Raw genomic sequence first — 23936 nt, forward strand, 5'->3', positions numbered from 1 at the left:
ATCCACACTTATGAACACCTGATTTTCGACAAAGAAGCCAAAATTATACAATGAAAAATGAAACTATCTTCAACAAATGGTGCTGACATAACTGGATGTAGGCATGCAGAATACAAATAGATTCATATCTATGACCCTGCACAAATTCAAGTCCAAGGGGATCAAAGACTTCAACATGAATCCAGATACATTGAACCTGATAGAAGAGAAAGTGGGGGAATATCCTTGAATGCATTGGCACAGGACACAACTTCCTGAATAGAGTAGTACAGACACTAAGATTGACAATTAATAAATGGGATCTCATAAAACTGAAAGGCTTCTGTAAGGCAAAGGATATTGCCAATAGGGCACAGCCTCAGCTTACAGAATGGGAAAAGATCTTCACCAACCTCATATCTGACAGAGGGCTGATTTCCAAAATATATAAAGAACTCAAGAAACTAGACATCAAAAAATCAAATAATCCAATTAAAAACTGGGAGTCATATCTAAACAGAGAATTCTCAAAAGAAGGCTCTCAAATGGCCCAAAAACACTTAAAGAAATGTTCAACACCCCTAGCTATCAGGAAAATGCAAATCAAAACGACTGTGGGATTTCATCTTACACCTGTCAGACTGGCTATGATCAAAAACACAAGTGACAGCTCATGCTGGAGAGTCTATGGAGCAAAGAGGACACTTATCTATTGCTGGTGGGAATGCAAACTTACACAGCCACTTTGGAAATCAATATGGAAGTTTCTCAGAATTGCGAATTAATCTACCCCAAGATCCAACTATACCACTCTTGCACATATATCCAAAAGATGCTCAATCATACCATAAGGACACTTGCTCAACTATGTTCATAGCAGCTTTATTCATAATACCCAGAACCTGGAAACAACATAGATGTTCCCCCAACTGAAAAATGAAAAAGAAATACAGTACTTTTACACAATGGAGTATTACCTATGAGAAACAATGCCATAATGAAATTTATAGGCAAATGGATGGAACTAGAAAAAAATCATCCTGAATGAGATAATCCAAACCCAGAAAGACAAGCATGGTATATATTCACTTGTAAGTGGATATTAACTGTAAAGTAAAGTTTGTCTGTGCTACAATCCACAGACTCAGAGAGGCTAGGTAACAAGGAGGGCTCAAGGGGGGATACTTGGATCTCTCTGAGAAGGGTAAATAGAAGAGATTTCACAGGTCGACTGCGGACAGGTGGAGATGGGAACATTAGGGATCAGGTGGGGGAGAGATGCATAGGAAGTATACTGAGAGGGAGGACTGGAAAGAGGGGGGTCATTTTAGGTTGAGGTAGAAACCTAGTGCAAGGGAAACTCCAAGGAATCTACAAGGATGACTCCAGCTAAGACTCTAAGCAGTAGGAGATACATAGTCTGAACTGGCCATCTCCTGTAAGATCCAGGCAAGACTTCCAGTGAAGGGATTGGGACACCAATCCAGGCACAGAGATTTTGACCTACAGTCTGTCTTGCCTTTGGGATGAACTGGGGATGTGGTTGTGGGAGTGGCCAACAAATAACTGTTCCAGCTTCAGACCCATGCCATGAATTTAGCCCACCCCTGACACTGCCTGGAGTGCCAGAACCCAGAGGCTGGATGACCCAGAGACCCAGGATAGAACCAAACATGATGGGAAAAAAGCCAATGTAATGATGCCTAATGATATTCTGCTATACTTGCAAATTGGTGCCTAGCCTAATAGTCATCAGAGAGGCTTCATCAAGCAACTGATGGAAACTTATGCAGAGACCCACAGCCAAATATTAGGTGGAGCTCAGGGAGCTCTGCAGAAAAGGAGTGGGGAAGGATTGTAGGAGCCAGAGAGGTCAAGGATGCTATAAGAAAATCCACAGAACCAGCTAACCTGGACTCATAGGAACTCACAGATACTTAACTGACAACCAGGAAGCCTGCATTGAACTAATCCAGGCTCTCTACATAGATGTGACAGTTATATAGCTTGGTCTGCTTGTGGGACTCCTAACAGTGGGGGCAAGGGCTGTCTTTGACTCTTTTGCTGGCTTTTGAGACCCTATTCCTCATAGTGGGTTCCCTTGTCCAGCCTTAATACAAAGGGGGGTGCTTAGTCTTACTGCAAGTTGATATGCCATGCTTTGTTGATATCCATGGGAGGTCTGCCCTTTTCTGAATAAAAATGAAGACAGAATGAATGGGGGAGCAAAGAGAAGGTAGGGGGAGGGACTGGCAGGAGAGGAGGAAGGGGAAACTGCAGTCTGGATGTAACATAAATAAGTAAATACATTTTAAAAATTAACAAAAAGAATATAACCAGAGAGTACAGACCAGAGGGAAAGCAGGAAAATGGGCATTCAGACAACTGAAGCAGGCAGAAAAAAAAAAAAAAAACAGTCCAGATACTCTTGATGTTGATTGGTGACAGGGATTGAAGCACAGCTCTACACTGTCACTTGCAGCACCCCCAAGAATTCCCTTTACCTTCTTAGTGACCTTGACTCAGGTAAAAGTGGGTATGTGGCTTCAACACAGAAAAGCATTGCAGGATGAGGCAGTATGAAGCAGAGCTGAAATTCATTAAACAGATTTCAGAAAACAGCAGACCTCCAAGATACCACAGCCAAACAGGACAAAACAAGATGCAATAAGACAAGACAAAAAAAAAAAGTCCTCATGTGGAGATTAGACAGAGCAACCCAATGGGAAGTAGAGTCCCAAGAGCAGGCAAAAGAGTCAGAGACACATCTGCTCCTCCTGAGGAATCCCACCAAACCACCAAGCTAATGGCCATAATACATACACAGAGGACTTGGTGCAGATCCACACTGACCTCGATGCTTGCTGCTTCAGTCTCTGTGAGGGGGATTGTGTCTGGGTGAGAGAGGAACTGGGGAGGCATGTCTGGGAGAGGTGGAGGGAGGAGAAACTGTGGTCAGAGTGTATTGTATGAGAGAAGAATCTATTTTCAATAAAAATAAACAAATAAAAATAAATATTTTAAAAAGAGATTTCAATATGTATTTTAAACATAAAAGTTGTGAGGTAAAGGGAAGGCTAGGAAGTATGGCATGCCCAAGAGCTTGTGGCTAGGGCAGGCTTCTCAAAAAAGGAAGAAAGGGGCGGGCTTCTGAAGGAGCCACGTGCACTGCCTTTATCATAGTCATACACTGGATTTTGGTGTTTTTGAAGTTATTAACTTCAAAATGTTTCTAAAGAATTTATATGAGATCACAATTTATATGAGATCCCAGGATGCACCTGACAGAATTAAAATTAAAGGAAAGCCTGGGCCACAGGGATGTGGGAAGGTTGAACATCCTCACTGTAAACAGTCTCCTTGTCGTTCCCAGACATTTTCGAATGCCATACAGGCTTAGGCCTTAAGCCTGGATCATTGCTATTTTAACATAAGAAGTTTGTATATAAAAAGAATGCCACTGCTGTGTCATCAGCCTCCATGGCAAATGTTAGTTGTGGTGGACGCTGAGTCTCAGCTGGCAAGAGGCTTCAATCAGACTTCACTGTGAGGGGTTCACCTGCCTTACCCCATTTCCCTGTAATTTTCACTGTTTTTTTATCCAGCCTCCGTAGGAGACAGGGTCCAGACCAGAGGGGACAAGGAAATGGAGTGGGGACTTTGAGTCTACAAGGTTTGGGACACTGGCTTTTTACTGTGAATGAAATTGCTCTGTTGCAGGGTCATCTGACATAAGTGCTTATGATCATTTTGGCTACAATGTTGAAATTTTTAGAAGAGGATCAGGGCCAAAAGCCGTTAGAAAGTTATGGGGATAATCCAGGTTGGATACGTGGAAGGCTTGCCGGTGATAACAGGAAGTGGTACAGAGTGCTGGATTTCAGCAGTGTTTCGAAGGTAGAGCAATCGTCATTTCCAGACAGAATGGGCATACGCGAGAGAATGCTAGGAAGCTGGATGATGAGGCTCCTTCCTTTGAACAACTGCAAGAGCAGATTTGCTATCCGTTGGGGAGGTAGGAAACTGCAGAAGGCACAGGTGGGAAGAGGCCTTTGGTTTTGGACCCCATTGAGTGTGAGGAGTCCAAGTACAGACATTGAGCAGCTTGCTAGATTCGTGAGTCTGCAGCTCAGGAAGGAGGCATCAGCAGAAGTGAACACCGGTGAGTTGGCAGGCTCAGGATGCCATCTAATGACACGTGACAGCAAGAGTGAATCCAGCCCTGAGCCTAGGGCATTACAGCATTAAGAGGTCAGAAGAAGAGAAAGAACCAGGAAAGAAAACTGGGGACAGTAAAAGGTAGAAAACAAACAAACAAACAAAACAGAAAATTAAGCCAGTCTGGCCTCGTGGCTCATGCCTTTAATTCCAGACCAGGGTTTCAGAGGCAGAGACAGGCAGATCTCTGTCAGTTCTATGACAGCTGGCACTGCATAGTGAGGCCCTGTTCCAACAAATAAGAGAAAAGCAAGCGAACAAACGAACAAACAAAATACTTCCAGCGACATAAAGCTAAAAAGGGAGGTGGAATAATAGTATAATGTATATAGTACAATTCGCACTACAGTATAATGCCCACCTCTTACACCTTTGGGCAGACTGTTGATGGTATTTAGAGTTTACATTGGCTCTTACTTTTGGAAACAAGATCTTGACTCAGTTCCCCTAACCAGGAGCAGGGCCATGTCGGCATGGATAAGTCATGCAGCTCACGGTGCTCCTATCCATTGAGCTTTAAGGGCCAACCTGGCCTCTATCTATACTGCTTTACACACTCCACACAGATCACCTTCTCCAGCACAGTGCAATGCTGGCAACCTACTGAGAGAGGAAAATCCCACAAATGCTTAGCTTGGGGAATCTCCTCAGTTCCATCATCATCTCTGCCTCCCCCCACCTACCCCCCCATTCCCACCACCACCACCACCACCCCACCACCACCCCTCCACCCCACCCCCCTCACTCCCCCACCCCCGCTTACTTGCCAGGTCTCCAAGCCCCAACATGTCCCAGAAAAAAAAAATAAAAGTGGCATGTGCTTTATAGAGTTGCACAGGCACCATCACATCTCTTATTCAGCTTACTAGTCCCAGTGCAACAGCCTCTCAAAGATGGTTTTGTCAAATTAAACTGAAAGTCTGGTACTTTATCACATTCATCTCTGCTGCTGTGGTAGAGGGAAAGGTTGTAAAGGAGAAATGACCATTCCTCCATTCCTTCTATGACCTAAATAGACAACATAGATGCACTGTCATCCTGGCCTATGATCAGTGGGTGAGACTCCCCAAAACAGAGGGAAATCAAACTGAAGAAGCACAAATGTACCTCAAGCAGGCAAGCATCCCACCTGTTCAGGAGCTCACTCTGCTCCACGGGCTCCTTTACAGTAGGGAGTGTTAGCTTCACTTGCAGATGTAGAACAACCATCCAAGGTTTGATGCCCTTACACACTCAAAAGTACAGTTCAGCTGATTCACCACATATGAGCCATGACAGGGCCATATCCTTAGGGCTTGGAAGCATCATTCACTCTCAGTTCAAAGGTATCACATGCATTTTCAAGGAGAGTACACAGAGACACCAGGAGCACTGAGTGAACAGCAGTTAACTTCAAAGGTATCCTCTATGATTTAAGAACAGCATTCTGGCTTCTGATTTAGGAACAGATTATAAATGTCTTTTGCATAGAGCAGTAAGAGTTGCCTTTGTTTCATCCCTAAAAAAAAACTCAGTGAAGAAAACCAGGGTATGGAAACTGTTGGCTACACGATGGATGAATTCTTATCAAGCAAAAGGTATATAATCCTTGGTTTTGAGCAAAAGCAATGATGAGACAAAGCCAGAGGAAAGAAAAATATCACTTGGGTTTCTCCCAACTAATAGGATCATATAAAAAGAAGTGGAGAATAAAAACACTGTGATGTTGATGGATTATGATGCGAATTGAGTTGAAGAAAATAAGTGCTTGGGAGTATCCAGTTCTTTAAATAACACTGGAAACCCGGGAGTCGGGTGTGCTCAAGTTTATGTGCACCCAATCTGGCAAACGTGGCAAGATTACTAACTGCAATTTCATGTTGACAGGATAGGGTCCCAAAGCAATTCTGGAAGCAGCCATTCTCCTTGTAAAGATAACAGGCATAACCCAGGTTCCTTCAAAAGGTCAATTCTAGGGTCACAGGCAAGATCAAGATCATAATTGTTGCAATTTTGTCTTCAGCAGAGAGCATTACATCAGAAGAGGCATTGCCAGAGAGGAATAATTTTCTCTGTAAAATTATTGTCATTAATAAAGCTTTTAGGAAAGGTGACCAAGTCTTTGTTCTGTTCGAAGTTCTGATTTTAAGCTACATACATATCAAGCCTTAAAGCACAAAACTGAAGAGAATCTAAACTCCTACCACTTGCCAGCTTTACAGTGCTAAGGTCCTTTACATAACAACCAGAAGACCCATTCAGGGAAATGTATTTCCTTTTTTATGCAAGAACATTTAATGGAATATGTTAGGTTATAAGCTGTGCATTACTTGCTGTTGGCTTGAGAGAGGGGCATGAGCATGCTGTGTAGCTAGAGTTTTCCTGCCTTGCCCACAGTCAGGATAAATCTTTGTCACCCGCCAGTTCCATAGCCACTCAGACCCAACCAAGTAAACACAGAGACTTATATGTTGCTTACAAACTGTATGGCTGTGGTAGGCTTCTTACTAATTGTTCTTATAGCTTAAATTAATCCATTTCCACAAATCTATACCTTGCCACGTGGCTCGTGGCTTACCAGCATTTTCACATGCTGCTTGTCCTTGGGGGCAGCTGGCAGGCAGTGAGTCCTTCTGTCTTCCTGTTCTTTTATTTCTCCCCTCTGTTAGTCCTGCCTATACTTCCTGCCTAGCCATGGCCAATCGGTTTTTATTTATTGACCAATCAAAGCAATTTGACATACAGACCATTCCCCAGCACAGCCAAGTGCAGACCATCTCAGACACCTGTACTCAGGCTTGTGGTCCTAATCATCCTCTATGCGGACCTGCTGGGTAAAACCACAAGGAACCCAAGAACAGGCTCCCACAGGACATACAGAACATCCCACAGCAATGCTGGGGCAGCAGAACATGAATTCTAGTCCTCAAAATATTCATGGCTAGGCTGGGAAGCTGTGCACAGATGTTGCCTAAACAGCAAGGAGAGTTCTTCCTGGAAAGAAGGCACTCTTTCCAGGCCACATGTCAGGTTTCAAACTTGGAGAATCAAAAGGAAACCTCATACTCAATTAGTTCAACTCTCTTATAATACAGATAATGAAGTCAAAAGCCAAACTGCATGAGTGACTTTCCCAAGATTAAGCGATCAGTTAGTGGCAAAGCATTGACCCATGGCCTATGTTCTGATCATGCCTAGTGCCACACTGCCTATCTTAATGCAATCGATTGAAAATCACTCCAGCAACCACTTGTTTGCAGTGTTCAGAATCAGAGGAAAGAGCAGAAAAGGACAAGCTCTGACTCCAGCTTTGGACTTCCTGTTTTCAGTATGCTAATTACCACAATTAATATAAGAGAGACAAAGAAGGGATTTCTCAGAATAATCTTCATCTGGGGCCACATCATATACATACTTCAGGGGACTGTTTGATTCTTGCCACCCTACTCCATTCAATCAGTGAGGGCAGGCAGTATCTGTGCCTTTGCCTACCAATATTGTTAGCTTCTCTGCCACAAGCAGAGATGTGATAATTAGCAGACGCAATCAGACCCAACTATAAAATGCAATTTTCAAATATTGCTGAGAACCAAATGGAGCTAAGTTTGCTACATTTGTATGAACTAAACTTAACAGGGAGAACTAACAACACTCAACTTTCTGTTGACCTACTTACGAACTGACATTTAAAAGGAAACTAAAGAGAGCAGGATGTCCTGTACCCAGACGTCAAGGAGGCGCCAGTCATGGGTTCTCATTGCAGGGGACTGAATTTTCAATTGTCATTTGACTGAGTAATGTGTGAGGCAAAGAAGGATTCGATTAAATATGTGCCTTCAGCTGTTTGACTGTACCTGACATTATCAGTTTTCAGCCCCCTTTGAAAACTGTTCCCGTCTTGCGGACTGTCACATCCAAGATAAGAGGTATGTTTCTTCTGCAAATTGCAATACAAAAGTGGCAGATTTGGGTGAACATAAACAAATACACACACACACACACACACACACACACACACACACACACATACACACACGCATGCACGCGCACACGCACACACTTATCCCACTGGAAGCAAATAGTCCGAGCCAATCTTGGAATAAGCTCCTGCTTCCAACTGTGGTTTCGACACTGACTATTGATTTGTGTTCTCAGTGAGAGTCAGATCTCAGCAGCCAGCCTCAGACAGCAAGTCAGTCTAAGCAAAAGATTATGATTCCTTTCTCTTTAGTGTCTGACATTTGGAAAGATTGATGTCTAATAAAGTTTTCTTTTCTGAGCTGCCCCATTAATGGAACCTACCCATCAGTCAGTGTGGGCGTACCATTTCAAAGAGCTGTAGGAGATCAGCTTGAGGGGTGTGAATATGAAGGGAGATTGCCTCTCCACCCCAAAGAAAGCAAGGATGTAGGGCCGAGGCTCTCTTGCCTCACATCACTTCACCTGAACCACATAAGTGACTCTCCTAATCGCATTTCTGCTCAACAGTGGAAGGCCTTGCTTTTCTCTTTTAGTGTGGAGAGGGGAAAAATATCTGCCCTGTCAAAGCCACACAGGGGAATTCTCTTAAAATAAACAGCTAAACTTAACCGCGGGCTTTTCCTTCCATGGATATATTTTAAACATATAGAATGTTGGAAGGCTGTTAGAAAAATGACAAGTGTCTGTTTTCATTAAACTCCCCAAGTGCATGGATCTAATTGACAGCCTTTCTAAGGCTTGGAGGAACTTCTAGCTTCGGGTTGCCATAGCAACATGTCCCCGCTGCTGGAGCTGTGCTGTTCATAGCCATCATTCATGGGAACCCACAGTTTAGACACCCTAAGTTATCCAGGAATTTCGCCAACCTAGAGGGTAAGAAATCCAATTTTCCAAGCAGGTAAGCTTCTACTTCAGATATTCAAGAATTTTTTTTTCAATTTATGCTTTTTTGGTAAGGCTTAAATTCTTATAATCACCTTTCTTTCAATTCCTTCCAGAAGAGTGACATGTCACCCAAACCTGTTCCCTCCTTTGAAAAGATAACAGCCATGCTTCCACATTGGAGTAATCAGCAAACTCCAGGCTCACAGGATCCCAGGGTAAGGGAGAAGAAAGGCAGCTACATAAGCAGTTGGTTCTGAGCTATTGGAAGCAGAGTCCTAGCCCACTCTGAACTCACCATGTCTGTCTGAGGGGCTGTCTCACCCTCTACAGTGTCCTTTTCTAAGGCAGAGAGGATGTCAATGCAACAATACTTAAAATACTTAAGCTTCATTATTTCATTGATGCCTCAGATCCCAATGACAGAGTTCTTATTCATCCTAAGTTACATTGAACAAAACCAAGGTTAAGTGCCATTCTCAGGGCCACAGAGCTTACAAATGGCATGTGCGGGATTTCAAACTTCCATACCGTTTTCTCCCTACTGTACTGGATGGTAAAAAGAAATGGGCATACTGTGAATGACCTGACCTTCAAGAGGGGACAACCTATGGGTCAAAAAAAGGGTGACTTCTGCTGCAAGACCATTCAATTAAGGATTTTTCTCACAAATGACTACCTGCCCATTAACTGTCCCTTAAATGTCTATGTCGCCACCTTCTGGACTGTGGTAGGCACTGACTCCTCATCTTTTGTGTTAAGAAAGAACTACCACCCTGATGGTTGCTTACTTGAACATGAGGCTCTGTGTTCAGACAAGATGGTTTGGACCTGTGCTATTCAATTTTTATCAGTTAATTGAATCAGTCACTGCTCATTTACCCAGTCATCTGTGATGGGGCTCTCCAAACTACGCTTCTAAATAATGATTTCCAAGTATTAGATCCAACCACAATGGGAAGAAATGTCCAGGACTCGTATTCCCAAATGGGATAACAAACAAGAGCCAAAACAAAAGGAAAACTTGCTAAGCATAAGACATGCTTATACATTTCTGTTGTTTTTAGTTGAAATGTTGTGTTACAAGCTTTGTGTTCAACTTGTGTATGTGTGTGCATGTGTTTGCATGTTCATGTGTGAGTGCTTGTGCAAGTATGTGTGTGTTCAGATGTGTTGTCCCTTAGGAGCTGCCCACCTGTCTCTCACTAGGATATGAGGCTGAGTGTGCTGGTTGACCAGCAAGCTCTAGGGATCACCTGTCTCTCCCTCCCCAGTACTAGGGTGACAAGCACATTACCATATTCAGGCTTGAGTGTGGGTGTGGGAGATGGAACTCTGGTTTATGTGCTTACACAGCAAGCTCTTTCCTGATTGAGCTGTTTCCCAGCTTGTGTTTATTTTTCTAATGAAGGAGGATTTCATAACATTGAAGAAGTATAGTGAGTGTGACCTTAAGAATCATGCAAATCAGGTCCATTTACTAGTAACTAACTGATCCCCCAGAATGAGAGTGTCTAGGGTTAAGGCCAAGCCAAGGACTGCTGATCACCCATTTGAGTGATAGCTGAGCACCTCTCCTTATAACTCAAAAAAAAAAAAAAAAAAAAAAAAACAAAAAAAAAAAACAGGCAGTGATAAAGTTCAAGGTTTTTTTAAAAAAAAGGTTAGAGACAGGAACCGGTGCCCAACACTTTGAAATCTAACAGCTCAAATATAGCACAGAACAGGTTTGGTTTATTTTTTTTAAGAAGAAAAGAAACAAAGAAGAAAGAAACCAATAGATTCTTTCCTTGTATCTTGGGGAAAAGGGTTGTGTCCAGGCAACCTTCCAGAAATCCCACCCACCACCAGCAGCTCAACAAATTAGCTAGTCAGGGATAAAGCACAGAATGTGCTCTCTACTCAAATCTCAGCCATCCCACCATACCCCCAAATGAGGAGCCTGAAAAGAGAATTTACTTGCAGATAATAAAACAAAAAAAAAATGAATTCACTCATTATTCATTGTTTCTGCAAACATTTATTCAGGTTTTACTCTGGGCCAGACACTGGGGAAAGAGCAATAAACAAAATATTCCCATGAAGCATATGCACTCTTAGAAGAAGGCATAATCAACTGAAAAATATGTGTGTCCGAAGGCCATAGATGGAAGTGGAAAATAAACTAAGGAGTTAGGGAAAGGGGATTTATTCTAATAGAGATCCTGAAGCCCTGCTCGATGAGAGAACATTTGAGCACATATGTGAAATGAGAAAGCTAGCTGTCATGATGTACAAAGGAAAGGCAAGAGGTCAACACATAGAGTTCAGGCAAAGGCATGGAGGTATCTTCAAGCTGGACACTGTGACAGACAAGCAAGAGTTTTGAGAGAAGTGACTCAGTGGCATAGACTGGGTAGGATCCCAATGAAGCAGATTCTGGGACTCAAATTATTATGCAGGAAGTTTACAGAAGGAGTGTTCTTAGGACTGATACTTAGAAAAGGAAAGGGGACCTGAGCATGGTGCTGAGCATGGTGGCATAGTACTATGATCCCAGAGCTCAGAAGAAGTGGAAGGAGGAACAGGAATTCAAGGCTGTCTTGGCTACATAGGAGGTGTGAGGTCAGTCTGGGCTATGCTAAACCCTGGCAAAAAAAAAGAGAGAGAGAAAGAACAAGGTTTAATAAATGGAGAAGTTGGACTGTGACATAGTCATCCCAAAAAACTAAGTTCTGAAGTTCAGGGGGTTCTTCAGCACTGCACTGTCCTGTACCAAGAAGAATGCCAGCTTCTGTACTTGTACATCTACCAGTAGTGAGGTGCAAGCTGTCCCAGGAAGGAGGCATGGCCTGAAGAGAAGTAACATTCTCCATTGATGGGCCATTTGCACAGGGTCGACAACTCCAGGAAACAAGTCTTTTGGTTTTGAAGGTAAGTTTGGGTAATATCTCTGTATCTATTGTACCATGAAGAAAGAATGGTCAGTCTTCTTTGTTCATGGGTTTTTCATGCATGTATTCAATCCACTACAATTTAAAATATCGGGGTAGGGTTGATGTTTCTCTACTGAATATGAACAGACTTCCCCCCCGTTTTTTCCTAAGCAATACAACAATTTATACAATATTTACTTACCATAGGTGTTTTATTAATGTAATTGTGACTTAAAGTGTACAGGAAGATATATCTAGGTTCTATACATATGCTATGTCTTTTATATAGGAAACATGATTATTACAGATTTTGGTATTCATGAAAAGTTTTGGAACTAAGATATATACCCTGTGGATACCTGTAGACAATTGTATCTTCGAAGGATTGTCTCTGCTGTTGATTTCAGAAGAGTTTGCTGAGGTAAAGAGTATAGTTAGAAGGTTAAAAATGACATCATTTGTACAGAACTTAAAGGAAACAAAACTTGCAAAAGAGAAAGAAAATACACTTTCAATAAGAGAAGTGAAGTTGGCACAGATTGCCAAGGTGTTTTGGAGAACTCCTGCCTGTAGCATAAAAAGATGGAAAGGGAAACCACAGAGCAGAACTGTCTAGACAAAGAGGCTACAAGAGCAAGACTCCACCATTCAGATCTGGCAACAACATAAAAAACAAGGAAGCCTTTTGATGAAGATGAATCATGTTCAAACAAACTCCTTAGCATTGTTGGAGGCAAGAAAAATTGAGAGAACCAGAGGGTCTTTGACAGTTTTCCAGAGAGGACAGACAGTAGATCACAGTGGTATTCAGCAAAGGTGAAGAGCATCAGGGAACTGCTAAAAGAGCATGGAGCAACCCGATGTGGAAGGCGATGGTTTGTGTCTTGGGATGTGTCACAACCAGTTGGGGAGATGATAAAAACAGACACAGAAATACAGGAAGGCCCTGGATCATGTGTTCAGTGAGTTTCCCTAGTGAGACAGACAGCAATCAGAGCCAGAGAACTACAGTCTTTTAAGGCAGATTCACAGGGTGCAGCCTTCAGATGGTCTCCGATGGTAAAGACCAATGGAAGGACTTCATTTTGACACTCAAAATCTGTGTGTAGAAATTTCAGTTATTACAGGCACAGTTTCAACACTCTCTCTGAAAACAGATTCCTTGTTGAGAAGAACCAGTGTCCCTAAACTGAGTCACTTCATCAGAATACTCATTAATGGTTTCAATCACTTTGTTGAAAACAAGAATATATAGTAAAAGAGTGTGAAAATCTTGGTACATACAACAAAAGATAGAGTAGAAAAAAGAAGAGAATGAAGATGTGGCATCATTTGAGTACAGAAAGAAGACCCTATTTAGGTGGGGATATCAAATTCTCAAAGAAAGACATTTGAACAGATACAAAATATGAAAGAAAAGCCAACAAAAGCAGCTGTGGGTTAAGGGATCACAGTGCCAAGCCAAGCTGAAGCTGTCACATGTCCATGGAAATTATTTAAAGACCCTTGAGTATATCGCAAGAAACCTTACTTTGAGTAAGATTGATTTCAGAGTGATTTCAACAAAACCCTTTTCATACATTCTTTACCTAGTCTTTATCACACATCCCTAAAGGTCACATAATGTTTAGCTCCAAACTTTGAATTCTATACCAACTCCAGTCTCATGATGAAGCCATGTCTACAACTTTCATGGTGTACTGCATAATAAAAGTGAGGAAAGAATATGCAAAGTAGAAATAAGGTTTAATTGTGCCCCTCAAAAGTTCATATATTAGCAAATTCCAACACAATGCCCTAATCCACATATTGATTGTATTTGGAGGTTAGGGATAGATGAGCTATAGAAAGTGAGAACCCTGTGTTCATACCCCTAGGTCTATAAAAAGAGAAAAGAGACTTGAGATGGAAAATTTCTCTATCTTAAAACGTGATGCCCTCCAACATGTTATGATGCTAAGAATGCTGTCACCATGCTCCTGCTTCTCCAAAATGGAACCACACCAATATCTATCATTATTAGATACCTATCCTAAGATACATTGTTATAGCCATAGAAAATAAACAAATTAGAAACTGAAAGTTGTAAGATGATTAAAATATTTTTTAATAGTAACACTTATAGTCTACTGGCATAACAAACTTCACTTGTGAAATTAGAGCAATATACAACTCTACTGTATAAAAATGTAAAGGCAAAAATGACACCAACAAGTGTTTCTCTAAAGCTTGTAAGGAAAAATAGGATAAATAACACAGCCTTATGACCAACAAAAAGAAATTAACAAATAGAAAATGACAGAATTAATCTTAAACTTGGCTCTATAGAAATAGGAACAAAAGAAACAAAGTCTTGTTGAAATTAATCAAAACAAAAGACAAAAGGTGTATGTGGTGGTTTGAGAGAAAATGACCCCAAATTAGGTGGTGTGGTTTTATTGGATAGGTGTGCCTTTGTTGGAGGAAGTGTGTCATTGTGGAGGTGGGCTTTGAGGTCTCATATATGCTCAAGCTTCACTCAGTGTAATATTCAGACTACTTTCTGTTCCCTGCAAGATGTTGGACTTTCAGCTACTTCTTTAGCACTATGTCTGCCTGCATGCCATGTCCCACCATGACATTAATGGACTGAACCTCTGAACTGTAAGTGAACCACCCCAATTAAGTGTTTTATTTACAAGAGTTTCTATGGTCATGGTGTCTCTTCACAGTAATAGAACCCTAACTAAGACAGAAGTTGGTACCAGGAGTGGGATAGTGCTGTGATAGGCTGGATCATGTGTTTGTTTAGAGGAATTTAGACTTTGGTACTTTGGATTAGGAAAGCAGAGGAATGCTTTAAGCACTATTTAATGGGCCATACTAGTAGGAGCATGGAAGACAGTAATACTAAAAGTTGTTTGAACTGTGGGGGCCTGGATCAAGAGGGTTCAAAGGAGAAGAATATTAACATGTGGCCTAGAGATTGTTCTTGTGATATTTTGGTGGAGAATGTGGCTGCCTTTTGCCCTTGTCTGAAGAGTCTGCCTGAGGCTAAAGTGAAGAGTTTTGGATTAATTTCCTTGGTAGAGGAAATCTCAAAAGAGCCTAGTATAGACTGTTATGTGGATGTTAGTGGTAACTTTAATGAAGATTTATAATGAAAAGGAGCAAGGTGAACAAGATAAATTGCAAAATATAAAATCTAAATAGAAAGGAGCTCCAGGAAGTGGAATGGAACTAAATCCTGTGTTCAAGGAGATAAACAGATTAAGAAGTGGAATAAAGGGAGTGATGACCTCAGGACAAGATCCCACTCAGCTGAATTTCCAACTTGTGAAAAGGAATTAAAGAAAAGTTTAGACAGGGTGGTGTTGCTGCACACCTTTAATCCCAGCACCAGGAAGGCAGAAGCTGGCAGATCTCTGAGTTTGAGGCTGACCTGGTCTACAGAGAACATTCCAGAAAAATCCATCATAGGCAGTGATGGAAAATAGAAACATGGTGAAGATGTAGTAGAATGAGGGAGCCATATTCCAGCCCCAGCAAGCAGTAGAACTTGGTAACTTCAGTCACATGGTTCCGGCTTCAAGGATAAAAGGAAGGCATTATGGAACCTTCATCCACAAGTAAGGACAGCCACTGAGGTCAGGCATGTGTCAGGAATGTCCCTGAATGGAGGCCTAGAGACCCATTGTGTAAAGCTGTAAAGATGAAGCCTGGATTGCCTTGGAGATCCCAAGATGTTGGCAACCAGAGCCATGGGATACCTACTGAGGAAACCAGCTAACAGAGAATAGAACTAGCCCTAGAGAAAGAAGTGTGTTGCAGTCAACAAAGCTGAAAGACATTGGATATCTAAAGAGTATTTAGACATCAGACATGGAGATGCAGAATTTGGAGTTTGCCTACCTGGTTTTATGTCTTGCTTTGGTCCAGCATTTCCTCAATAAGCCCCCTTACCTATGTTTTGGAATGTTAATGTATATCCTGTGCCATTATATGTTAGAAGTATGTGATCTATTCTTTGATTTTAATTCTTAGGAGATTACAGTTAAGAGATTGCTTGAATCATCAGAAGACACTTTGAATTTTGGACTATAAAACATTATTGAGATTGTGATAGACTATGGAGACTTATGAAGTTGGATTAAATGTATTTTGCATTATGATAATGTTACAAACTTATGAGGACCAGGGAGTGGAATGTGGTAGTTTGACTGTAACTGGCCTCCATATACTCATTGGGAGTGGAACTATTAGGAGGTGTGGCTTTGTTGGAGTAGGTGTGGCCTTGTTGGAGGAAGTGTGTCACTGTGGGGGAAGGCTTTGAGGTTTCCTTTGCTCAAGCTTCGCTCAGTGTGACAGTTCACTTCCTGTTGCCTGCAAGATGTAGAACTCTCAGCTCCTTCTCCAGCACCAGATCTGCCTTCATGCCACCATGTCCCACCATGATAATAACAGACTAAACCTCTGAAAGTATAAGTAACCCTATTCAATAGTTTCCTTTATCAGAGTTATGGTGGTCAAGGTGTCTCTTCACAGCAATAGAAACCCTAACTAAGACAAATCCCAAACACAATATAAATGCAATATCAGTGGTTGTACTATATTGCTTAGGTCTTAAGACAAAAACATTTCTACCGATCATGAATGGAAGGAACTATTATCCTGAATATTTTTTATCTGAGGTTTGTCTAACCTTTTAACATGGATATAAAGAGGCAACTCTATTGGACCTCCTCTAAAAATTAACATGAGCTTGCAAACATTACACTGCTGCCCAAAATTAATTAGAGTTGGAGTCAAACTTTACTCCACCTAACCCCCAAACCGTGATCTTTCCCCAGTACAAAATGCTGTTGGTCCCGGACTGGTTAACATCCCCATGCCTCCTGCTTTTATTGTCCTGACATTACTGTTGTCCATATCCCACAACTAGATCACACTTTTCTAGTCCTCTTTCCAAATTTTGTCATCTCTGTCTCCCTAGCACCTCCTCCCTAAGATCTGAGAATCACACCGTGGCCAGTTTCTTTGTGCCATTGACTGCACGATTCTTTTTTTTTTTTTTTTTCTAAATTCTGTCAGGACTCTATCACCCTCCTTAAGCCTGAATCTATGAGAGCCCATACCAGGAATCTGGCAATTTGAAAACTGATGGTTGTTTTTTTAAAAAAAGCAAGAGAGGCAAAGTCTCATGTGTCCACCAGATTCCAGACAAGTCTGTGTGATTCGGTTGAGGACACTGACTAGAACATGTTGGTTCCTTTCCAGGTCCAGTCTCTCCCTCATCAGGCAAATTTCCCATGCCCATACTCCTATGGTTTCCAGATTATTAGGGCTGTTGTGATAGCAGCCTGTGCTTCAGATCATTAGCCACTTGCTCCGTAAACGGAATCCTTTAGCTAAATATAACCAGGAGCCTCTGGTCGTTTGCACTAATTGTGTTGAGTTGCTTTGTTAAGGTACATAACAGAAGAAGTTACCAGAGTATACATATGAAGGCCATAATTTTCCTGTTTGTCCAAGACAGTAAGCAATTTGTGCATTGTTCACCAGGCTTATTCAGCTGTCAGCTAAATAAGCTGCCTGGTCAGGGGGTCCTGTTCCAATGAGAAGCCCACAGCTGGGCAGCATTCAGTTACAGACTCTTCTGCTGAGAGATGAGCAGCAGAGGAGAGGCTCCGTCTTTAGCTTGAGAATCCAATCACATGATGATCTAGGGGGTGAAGCCAAGTAGGAAGAAATTGATCAGATTGCCACAAGTCTATAGTAGGTGGGTCATCCCAGAACCTTTAGAAACAGGACATACAGCCTCATCCCTCAGCTCTTCCATGAGGTGAAGAAATTGAGAATTTCCCCAAATAGCTTTTTCTTCTTTGATGCCCAGCCATTTTGACCAGACCAGTGGTTTTCTGACAAGTTTGGCACATGGACTCAAGTAATGTTGCAGGATCATAAATGAAAAGGCAAAATACCCACAGACAAATTCTATGAACTGAGGAGGAGGATCCTTATAGTCAGTCAGTCTTACAGCTCTACTCCATGTCACCTAAATGTCAGCCATATTTGGATGGCTGCAATTACAGCTAAGTAATGTAGTGCTTTCTTCTCATGCACAGTGGCCTAGGTTTAAGCCTAGCACTGAAAAAATATTATAATAATTATTATTATTTATAAATGTAGCAGAGTAAAAAGCACATTTACTCTAATAACCTGGATAAGAAGAGAAAAAATGGAAAGGATTTCAGATTTTTCTCATTTTGTTTGGCTGGTCCTCTTTCTAGAATGCATGTGGTGGGATTATTTATTTATTTATTTAGTTATTTAGTTAGTTAGTTAGTTAGTTATTTAGTTAGTTAGTATTATTTTATGTTCATGGGTGTTTTGCTTGGACATATGTTTGTGCACCATATGCATGCCTGGTGCTTATGAAGTTCAGAAGAAGGCATTGGATGCCCTGAAACTGGAGTTATAGATGATTTTGAGTCATTATATTAGTGATGAGAACCAAACTCTGGTCCTCTGTAAAAGCTGCCAAATGCTCTTAACCAATGAGCAACTCTCCAGTTCCCAAGTGTTGCTTTGGCATGCAATGTCATTAAATAGTTTAGATGTACTAAGATTGATCTTTTATTACTGAATTACCCTATTCCTGTTTAGGTTAATTATATTTTCAGTCTCCCCTTGAGGAACAATAGAATCCTGTGGGAATAGCAGTGACCCTGTGTCATCCTCACAGTTTCCTATCCATCTTACATATAGACATAACTCTTGCCTTTTGGCATGCCTACCTTTCTTATGAACTCAGAATATATGTCTCCAGTCTTCCTCAGTTTGCCCCACAATTGTTAATCAAATCTCCATTTCTAAGTTGAGATATGTGGAGGCAGTAAGGCAGTGTTTGAAGATCTTTCCATACATCGAGGATAGGAAAGATAGTCACAGACCATATCTCAAGTGAAGGCTAACCTTGCACTTAATTCTAGAACAAGTGAATGGGACTCTCCAAGCTCTGAATTCTTCATTGATGACACCAATTAATCACTGCTGGGTTTTGCTTGATTTGATAATAGATGGTCATTATGTAGTAACAGGCATGCATGGTTTGGGTATATGTAGCAAATAAATTAGAGTGATGTGATCAAATGTACTCCAAATAATTTTAGCCCCCAAAGAAATTAAAAAGAGAAAAATGATATATGAAACAAACATGGGAACAAACTCAATAATTGTTGAAACTTGGTGAGGAATATGTAAGGGTTCATTTAAAATTTTATTTATCTTGTAGTTTATATCTAACAGTTAAAAGAAAATTTACCATCAGCTATTGTGTGCAAATGTCCCCATAATAGATGGGAAGATTCAGCTGTCCTTCACAGATGAGTGGATCTGGAATGTGCACAGGTGAAGTGTGCTTGGGAAATGCTTGTGAAAGTCCGAGCATGCTGTGAATTCATGGTTTGAAGGTGGATTTCATCTTGGCCATCTCCAGAGACCAATGCACTAAAATGGAATTTCCTAACACTTTGCCATACAACAGCAAGCTGCTGACAAGTGACACCAAGAAATGGATTCCACTGTCCTATGCACTTAAGAGGCACCTCCTCTTCCTGCACATTAGCACTTTAAGTGCTCTGCTCAGTCCCACTGGGACAAAGGACAATCACCTTGCTTTCTGACCCTGTTAATTTGAGAGATAAGGGAGAGATCCAGGCAGGAAGAAGAAAAGGAACTCACATAGGACCCCCACCCTCTTCAAAGGTATCTATCCTGGCATTGTGCTAAGTGACTTTCCTGATACCTACAAAAGATCTCATATTATGCATTTGCCAGGTTCTCTGTTCTCCCCTAACTGTAACACATGTAAGTCTCCCTTCAATAATTCATCTTCCTGTCATGCTGGGATCGCACATGAGTAAAGTCTGCATCATCATTTGTTCACAGCTGAGAGTTACCACCAGCAACTCTTTCACTAAAACTGCCTCCTACCAGTTTATGGGTGCTTAATGAGTGCTTGCAGGATAAATAGCTCTTCTATCTCATTTAATCCACAGGACAGTGATAAGAGACACCACTCTCTCAGTTTTATAGATGAGGGCCAAAAAAAAAAAAATGTGGAGATCTCTGGGGAAGAGTTTGTAGCCTTTCAAAGCTAGAAAGTGGTATATCTGGTATTGACAGTTAGTTTTGTTATCTCTTAAATGTTCTTGCATGGGACCTGGAGAGATGATTTAGTGAGGAAAAATACTTGCTATGCAAGCATAAGAACCTAAGTTCAGAGATCATCAATGTAAAACAGTGGGTATGGCCATTTTGATATGTACCTATGTCTTCATAGACAGGGTTACTACTGCTGTTATGAAACACTATGACCAAAAGCAACTTGGGGAGGAAATCAAGAGAAAGTATCAATCACATCTTCATTGGTGAATAGTTTTTAAAATGATCAGCCCTCCTCCAAAATTAATGCCTCAAATACACAAAAAGCCTTAACAGCTAAGGAAAAGACAGTGTACTAAAATGGATTATAGAAGAGAGAATTGGCATTAATGAAAAATTTGGGACTATCAAAATTAAGTTTACGTTTATTTAAGAATATTAAGCGAATGTTAGTTTTAATAATTGAACCATGTTTACAATTTTGATATTTTAGTACACAGACTAAAGAATATTGGATTTGTTTCTACTTTGCTCTTCGAATCAGAGTTCAAGCTGGCTTGGAACTTACTAGGCAACCATAAATGGCTTTCCTAATCTTGTTGCCATGCTTGGATTACAACCATGAGCCACTATCCTAGTTCATACAGTTCTGGAAATCAAACCCAGGGCTTTTGGCATGCTAGGCAAGCATTGTACCAACTAAGCCATATCTCCACCCCACTACTGGTATTAAAACCAATAATCAAGAGTTCATGACCATTACATTGATATCTTTTAATTTGGGAGACCAGAACAATTGCTGGGCTAAAATTAAAATGAGGCTAACACTGTCTTCCTTATGAAAATTCCCGGAGAGAGTTGTTTCTTTGGTACTTTTAAAATTGTAATGAAATAAAAGTTGCATCAATTTTAACATCTGGCTATTTTTAGGCATAGATGGTATAGTGTCTGTATTAAATTTACATTATTTTACAACCATTACCACTACCTATCTACAGAACATTTTCATGTTCCTATTCTGAAAATCTGTTCTCATTAAGGAACATGTTTCTGCCTTCCCCCACTTGTATAGGTTGTCCACATTCTTGACTCAGGATCCACTTCCATCTTCAGAGACAATAGTCTGTCTTCAGAGGCAATAATATAACATTGAATCTCTTTTGTTTTCCAACTTTCTTCTTTTTTCTGTAAGTATCTATGGCTTTAGCTGGACCCATCAGAAAAAAATACAGAATCATTTTCTCACCTCAAACACCTTAATCCAATCATAATTGCAAAAATCCTTTAGCCATGTAAGGTGCCATATTAACAAATTCTAGGGATTAGGGCATGAATATCTTAGACAAGAGATGATATTCCTCTTCCATGGTTATATACAATCTCCTGATATTAGTTTTACAGGTTTCCTGCATCATAACAAGAAGCTGGTGATTCTGCTGATGTCTCTCATTGACAGCAGAGTTAAATTCGATTCCAAAGGCCCTGGGCCAAGTGTGTCTCTCTGGAGGATACCTAGAAATCAAGGACAAAGTACTTACCTCTGAATCTTCTCTAATACATATTTGTCTTCACTAAAAACATATGATCTGTAGAATTTGCCTCACTTATTTTATCCCATGAAAACTGAGAAACAAGCCTACTTTGGAGACAAATACACCTGATGATTACTTACATAATTCTTAAATTTGTTATTAGTGGATAAAGAATCATCTGATGATGTTGTATTTCTGTTTCTTTTAGACTTATCTGCCACCACTTGAAGAGCACAGCTTTCTGACAACAACTGAAAGGCCCTGGGTAGTTTCTTGCAGCTCAGGATGACTAGGCCGATAAAAGTAACAGATTCAGGAAATGTATGTGCAACCATTCTTGCCAAGTGGTATTCTTCTCATGACCTGAACTAGCTCAAAAATGAATGTTTTCTTAGAAAAAGTTATTTGATTTGCAGTGAATGGTCAGCAGCTGAAAAACACAGGTGTCAGATAAGGTGAGGAGCCAACACATGGACAAAGACATCCTGTGAGACTTAAAAATATTAGAGGTGCTTTGTACAAATGATTGTCTATGGAGAAAAGAAGACAGCTTTTAAATGTTCATTTTTTTATTCTTATTAATAGAATCCAAAACAATATGGCAGGTGTAAGATAATAACAAGTGTTATACAGAGAAACACAGGGGCCGACCTTCACATGCCATCCCTTAGTACCATTAAACAAAACAATTTGTAGAAACGTGACATCACCCTCACTGGCCTGAATTTTTTTAATTTTCAAAAACAGATAATCATATGAAAGAGGATTAACAGAAAAATCACAGGAATATAAATAAAAGCCAGCTACCCAAAACAATAGAAGAAATCAAAATCTATACTTATATAACCTAGGAGAATCTACACCTAAGGATTAAACAAAAATCATACAGAGAGAGAGAGAGAGAGAGAGAGAGAGAGAGAGAGAGAGACAGAGAGCGAGACAGAGAGAGAAAAAGAGAGAGACAGAGAGAGAAAGACAGCAAGAGAGAGAGAGAGAGAGAGAGACAGAGAGAGAGAGAGAGAGACAGAGAGAGAGAGAGAGAGAGAGACCAACAGACAGAGACAGAGACAGACAGACAGAAATGTCGGCATATGGTCAAGGGGATTGATTTAAAACCTAAATCTTACCCAACTGTAGAGATAATTCTTTCCTAATATCCCCTCCTGCAAAACAAAGAGCTTCTAGAAACAAAAGGATTTGACCTCATTCCAAAGATAATGGTATCCTCTAAAGAAAAGGTGTCCCCAATACAAATGTGGCAATTTCTGAAGGAGAAGCTATAGATTGAAGCAATGATGAAGTTTATGAGTAGATGTTGAGAAAGAAGGAGGATTTATTAAAGGAAACACAGAGGACAGAAACACCGAAGAAACTTCACCTACCAAGAAAAGCCTCAGTTTGGCAACTGAGGTGTCTGGGAACTTGTTTCCTTTCCACAAATCCAATAAAGAAGTTAGTCTATATACATACCTCTCCTATTCACAGAGAATCTGTGGCCAGTGAAGAAATTCTTGTTCAAAAATCAGACTTTCACTCAACAAGATTCATTAAATTCGGTGTCTTGTCAAAGACGCTGTGGATTAAGGAAGATGAAGGTATAGTCAATTGAGATAAATGGGTAGTAAATAGGTAGGAGAAAGCCAGCACTCCATTTTAAACATGCTATTGTGACTATGAGAAAATACCAAACATCGAGTCTGTTAAAAATGGGACTATTTTAAATTCTCATCTCAAAATCAAAATCTCTCTCAGTGTAGGTCAAAATCAAAATACAAATATATAGTGCTTTTACAAAACACCACCCAAATCAAATGAATCTGAAACATTAACATTAAAAGGTTATGCTGGCTGTCCACAAGTAAATACAACCCCAGAGCAGCTATTTCTGTGTCAAAGTAGAAGTCAAGGCAAAAATGCATTAAGTGGAGAAAAGGTTACTTCCCACAGATAGGAAGGACAGCCCATAATGAAGACCTAGCAATCACGAACCTTTGGAAATGAATCAGATAGCATTCACGGCATAGAGCAACCACCAGTAGGGAGGCAGCTGCAAACTGACAGTAGCAACTGCAGTAGAAGGCTCTTGGAGCTACGAAATATCAGCTAGTTCAAGTAAGCCCCAAACAAATGCACAAGGAAGGAAATAAACAAGCAAACAAATAAATAAGGATGCAGAGGCTTCACAAGGTGCAATGAATATGCACAGGGGATTTTTATAGCATGCACTTCAGACATTAGTCTTAACCTGCTTCCTCTTTTCTCCTGTCTTACATACTTGTCTCCCCTTCCCACTTTCTGCTTCCAC

General features: G+C 40.7%; 1 pseudogene; it reads left to right on the forward strand.

Annotated features, from left to right (window-relative positions):
• The first annotated feature begins 3738 nt into the window (after positions 1-3738).
• The window catches only part of LOC121832041 (uncharacterized), a 35850-nt pseudogene continuing 15652 nt past the window's right edge, over positions 3739-23936 (forward strand).

The sequence above is a fragment of the Peromyscus maniculatus genome, chromosome 9 (genome assembly GCF_049852395.1).
Source record: "Peromyscus maniculatus bairdii isolate BWxNUB_F1_BW_parent chromosome 9, HU_Pman_BW_mat_3.1, whole genome shotgun sequence".
Classification (NCBI taxonomy): domain Eukaryota; kingdom Metazoa; phylum Chordata; class Mammalia; order Rodentia; family Cricetidae; genus Peromyscus; species Peromyscus maniculatus.